Here is a 6000-nt window from a genome sequence, read left to right on the forward strand (position 1 = left end):
TATGGGACTCAACTGCTGTGATCATTAGTCCCCTAGAACTTAGAACTACTTAAACCTAACTAACCTAAGGACATCACACACATCCATGCCCGAGGCAGGATTCGAAACTGCAACCGCAGCAGTCGCACGGTTCCGGACTGCGCGCCTAGAACCGCGAGACCACCGCGGCCGGCTAGCGATGTTGTTCCATACACTATTGCCGTCTAGCGTGTTTGTGCTCATTTGTCAAAGGTAAGCGGTGAAGTGGACGACGCTTACGTGCCGTAATAAAGGGCGGCGGACTGTCACAACCCATTACAGCGTGTTATACTGTTGCACTGTTGCGCAAGAACCGAGGAGGACGCAGGTCTGTTCTGCAGTGCCACTCGGATGAGGTGTCGATTTTCTCGGAGGGTAGTCTGGGTGGTGCGACTAAAAAAAAAAAAAAAAAAGGTTCAAATGTGTGAAATCTTATGAGACTTCAATGCTACGGTCATCAGTCCCTAAGCTTACGCACTACAGAACCTAAATTGTCCTGAGGACAAACACATACACCCATGCCCGAGGGAGGACTCGAGGCTCCACCGGGAACAGCCGCACAGTCCATGACTGCAGCGCCTGAGACCGCTCGGCCAATCCCGTGCGCCGACCTGATCCATCTCGTCGTGTTTTAGGGTCTTCCACGAATCATTCTGAACAAGCCCGTTGTACTTCCGAAACATTTCGTCTCACAGAGCAGCAGTATCTCTGATGGATGCATCACATTCTCTCATGTTGATAATGCGCCCACTTTCAGACTTACTGATTTGACGGTACGGTTCGCTCATACGCCTGCGAGGCATCGTGCACGTCTCCTCAAGTCACACTGATCCATTACCTTCGCTTTAGAGCGACAACGATAGCCGCTGGCACATTTTGCCGATAGGTGGTGTTACGCCGCGATATCGATGTTGACATTGAACCCGCAGGCCGCCATGGTTCAAATGCTAATCATTTCTAGAGCACACACTAATGTACATGTTATGTGAATATGAACGTTCTGTTTCTAGTCGTTTAAGATGTTCAATTTTTTCTGAACATGTCTGTAGTTGTTTTAAACTTTTAACGTAAGATTATACCCCTTAAAGAGGTGGCTCTGACAGCGTTTTAAATTCGCTCAGCGACTGTATGAAATATTGAAAATAAAATTTTTGTTACCCTGGAAGCCGTAAGATACCGCGTCCTGCTTCTACGAGCAGGTGACAGCTTAAGCCATATAGACCAGTGTCGCGTACAGACTACAGAACTTAACTTCACATTTACTATCAGCTGCAAAGATTTTACAAAATTGTTAAGGCTTTCTTGGCCACTTGTTGACAAAGTGCCTACTGGCTTCTGTGTCGGGTTCTTCGGCGAACGTTCATCTGGTGATTTTACTGACGTTTCGCCAGCACGAGTGGCTGGCATTATCAAAGCTTCATTCTCCATTGCCGGTGGTGAACTGGAGCCGAGCTCGCGGCCGCAGACTATACGTACCTGGCGCGCCAACGTCCACCTCGTACTTGCTTAAAATTTTTCCTATGCGATCTGTCACCTTACTGATGAATGGTAAGAACACTTTCCCCTTGGGTTGGTGTCGATCCTCGCCCGTCCTGGTTGTCAGTCTAGGGCACAGTACATAATCCATCTCTATGTTGGAATACCCATTCTTCTTGAAGGTCGCTCTAACGTGTTCAATCTCAGCGTCTAAGTGAGCTGGTTCACACATTTTGTGTGCCCTGTATATTAATTTTTTAATCACACCTCTTTTATGTCTTGGGTGGTGGTTAGAATCTTTCTGCAGGTAACGATCAGTGTGTGTGTCTTTTCTAAAAAACCTTATGACCCAATGAACCGTTCTCTCGTTGGATACAGTCACATCTATGAAGTTCAGGTGACCATCGATTTCCTATTACATGGTGAATTGAATTCAGGGATTAATACTATTCAGATGTAACAGGAAGGCATCCAGTTCCTCTTCCCCATGGGACAATATAACAAATGAATCGCCTACATAACTATACCATCTGGCTGGTCTTTTTCTAGCTGTTTGCAGCGCACGTTGTTCAGAGTTCTCCACGAACAAGTTAGCCACCGCTGGACTAAGAGGACTTCCCATAGCCACCCTGTCAATCTGTTCATAAAAACCATTATTATACTGAAAATAAGTTGTTGTAAGGCAATGTCTGAATAATGCCAAAATATCAGTAGGAAAAATGTCCGCTATACATGTGATCGCTTCATTCACCGGGATCATAGTAAACATCGACACCACATCAGAGCTGACCAGGAGATCATTAGGGCCCACACTGATTTTTCTTAATAATATCGATGAAGTGATATGAATTTTTACATGACTGTCAGTTCCATCAACATGAGGTTTCAACAGCGAGGCAAGGTGTCCAGCTAATTCATGGGTGGGAGACCGTATTGCGCTGACTGTAGGTCTCAAAGGTAACCACGGTTTATGTACCTTGGGTAAACCATAGAGTCTGGGCGAGTAAGCTTCTGATTTAAAGAGTGATAACAGCACCTGCCGTGAAAGCCTTCATTCTATGGTCAGTAAAATCATCAGATGAACGTCGGCCGAAGAACCCGAGACAGAAGCCAATAGGCAGTTTGTCAGCAAAGATTTAGTTACAAAATATTGAAACGATGTTTAGTATGGAAAATATTAAACATATGAATCAATCGACTCGTCTATGTTTTACGATTGGTTCATCTAAGTATTTAGTTGAATCGATTTAGGTCGGCAGTCGTAGTTTAGAAGGTTACGGCCATGAAAGATGCATGCTTGACCGAGCTACAAAAGTTTGTGGAACATTGAAGTTACAAGCTTCATAGGAACACAGAAGCAACGATCTAGCGACAGTGGTGCTCTACTCTGATAACACTGTAAACGTAGTCTCCGTTGCAGGTCCCCGTGGGCCCATCGCCAGCGACCGACTGCCGTGTCATCCTCCACCGAAGGCGTCATCAGATGTGTCTGGTCAGCACACCGCTCTACCTGCCGTTGTCAACTTTCGTGTCGTGGAGCTGCCACGACTCGTTCCACTAGGTTCACAATCGGAGACACGAGGCTGAGTGCAACCCGTTCGAGTCGCGCAGGCACTGGGTGTCTTGTGTTGTCATCATTTCATCGTCATTCGTGAACGTGGCGAGATTGGACTGGGTAAAGATTGGGACTTTGTATAGGCGTGATAACCGCACAGTTGCGCGCCACAAACCAAACATCATCATCAGTCCTTCCACCAATGAGACTCCCTGGAAATACCGGGAATCGAATCCGGGTCCTCTGATCGGCAGTCAGCCACTCTGACTTCTCCGCTACCCAAAAATTCTTTTCCTTCCTGTTTGATCGTACATCGAGTCGGATTCGTGTTCTTAAACGCTTTTGGTCATCATTATATACATTGTCATTCGTTGCTTCACCAGAGGCACGCCTTAGAACAGATCTAATTTCTTCGCATGTAAAGCCTTTCATGTAAACCACGAACAATCTGTAATCGTTGAACATAAATGGCACTAAATGTCCTTCTTGCGCCACATATGCAGGATATAAGCACAAACTCTAATCGCATTCTTATAAACTTTTCGCAAAGAGTCACACTTTGAACGAGAGATTAGGGCTCTCCATTTAGATCGGCTGTATTACGCCATCTTCATTTATGGGTTCTACAGCAACGTCACCGAAAGGAATCATATTTTGTGTTGTTCGTTTAAACTGTTCACAACTTTGTAGCTAATTTTAGAGTCCGGTAAAAACATAACCTTATGGGATTACTTCGTTGTCCGTCCTTCTGTCTGTCAAAAACCCTTTTTCTCAGGAACGGGTTGATGTATCAAATTGATATTTATGTCACGCATTAAGGCTTATATTCCCGTGACTATGTAATAAATGTAAGCATCTGAGGCAATGCAACCAAAAGATACGGCCATTTATGTCACATATTTTGACACCCGCAAACTCACTCTTCAAAACGTATAGAATACTTTTTCAGTATAACCAAAGGAAAAAATCAGAAAATTATTAATTTGTAATTGCATCACAGGAAATAATATTTACTTTGTCATTTGTCATCCGATTTCAAACTTGAAATTAAAGCATTCTCGAAAGGCATGGAATCTCTGGGTCATGTATCAGTATCGGTAACAGGAAAAAATCGCGGAAATCGTTAAGGTTCTCGATTCCCGGAAGGGATGAACTGTCTGTATAGGCCTACACAATTAAGTTTTATGCGGAACAGTCAGTGCGCCAGTTCTACTCGCACCTGGCCATTTTTTTTATAACATTAGGCTCAATTACAGATTTCGTGCATTTGTAGAAATGATTGCCAGTGATTCTATTACAGCGCTGGTTAAGCCTGTTCTGGCATTACGTTGTCGCGCACACGGAGCTAAATTTCAGTCCTATTCTGAAATGCTTAGTTTCTGTTGGACCTTGCACTGGCCTAATACACACATTTACTGTGCCTTGGAATGGTCTTCAAAGTCTTGCGACAACAACTCAGCCCTCAACATTAGTATTTATGGTTGCTGAAAACTGCGTTATCTGTCTGATCTGGCTCAAGGCGTCCGAGGTTTCTTCCCAGACAAAACAGAGTGTAAACGTCTTCGTAAACTTAAGAGAGAGGTTACACTCTGCTCAGAACGGAAGTCCAACCCTCCTTCTCGTTATCTTTGAATCATGAAATGTGTTCGAACCACATCTTATTCATTCCATGCAATATTTAGCTTAATTTCGATATGCAGAGAAATTCTGACGGTCTGTTAAAGTGCCCATTTCCCGCTTTTCCGATTACTTTTGACTGCAGGACATTAATATACTTGTTTATAGGAAGTACACATTTTTTATTTGTTCTTCCGTATTCCGACTGGTTCAACGCGGCCAAACACGACTTCCACTCCTTCGCTTTCTTCTTCATCTCAGAGTAGCACTCAAACCTAACGTCCTCGATTACTTCTTGGATACATGCCAATCTGTTCCTTCTCCTACAGTTTTGGCTATCTGTTGCTCCCTCAAATATCACGTAGGTTACACATCTTGTATTATCCTGTCCCTTGTTCCAGTCAGTGTTCTCCGTAATGATATTCCTTTCACCGAGCGAGGTGGCGCACTGGACTCGCGTTCGGGAGGACGACAGCTCAAACCCACGTTCGGCCATCCTGATTTAAGTATTCCGTGATTTCCCTAAATCGCTTCAGGCAAACTCCTGGATGGTTTCTTTGAAAAGGCACGGCCGATTTCTTTTCCCGTCCTTGCCTCCTCCGATGAGACCTATGACCTCACTGTTTGGTCCCCTCCCCCAAATCAACCACCCATTCCTTTCATCTGCGGTTTTGCAGAGAGTTCTGTTTCTTATCTTATCACTCCGCCTAATTTTGATCATCTATCAGTAACGTCCCATCTCAAGCACTTCGATTTTCATCTTTTCCGATTTTCCCACAGTTTGTAATACTCCAGAGATATATTCTTAAAAAATTTCTTTCTTATATCAAGATTGGCGATCCTCTACAGAGGCTCGAAATTTAGCGCCGAGTTCAATGCGGGACGCCTATAACAGTTTCCACAACGAAACTTTGTCTCGAAACCTGGCAGAAAATTCGGAGATTCTGGTCGTATGTGAAGTATGTTAGCGGCAAGAAACAATCAATGCCTTCTCTGTGCTATAACAATGGAGATAACAGTGCTGCCAATGCAGAGTTACTAAACACAGCCTTCCGAATTGCCTTCACAAAAGAAGACGAAGTAAATATTCCAGAATTCGAATCGAGAACAGCCGCCAACATGAGTAACGTAGAAGTAAATATCCTCGGAGTAATGAAGCAATTCAAATCACTTAATAAAAGCAAGTCTTCTGGTCCAGATTGTATACCAATTAGGTTACTTTCGGAGTATGCTGATGCGTTAGCTCCATACTTAAGAATCATATACAACCGTTCGCTTGACGAAAGATCCGTACCCAAAGATTGGAAAGTCGCACAGGTCACACCAATATTCAA

Source organism: Schistocerca gregaria, chromosome 1, assembly GCF_023897955.1.
Source record: "Schistocerca gregaria isolate iqSchGreg1 chromosome 1, iqSchGreg1.2, whole genome shotgun sequence".
NCBI lineage: Eukaryota > Metazoa > Arthropoda > Insecta > Orthoptera > Acrididae > Schistocerca > Schistocerca gregaria.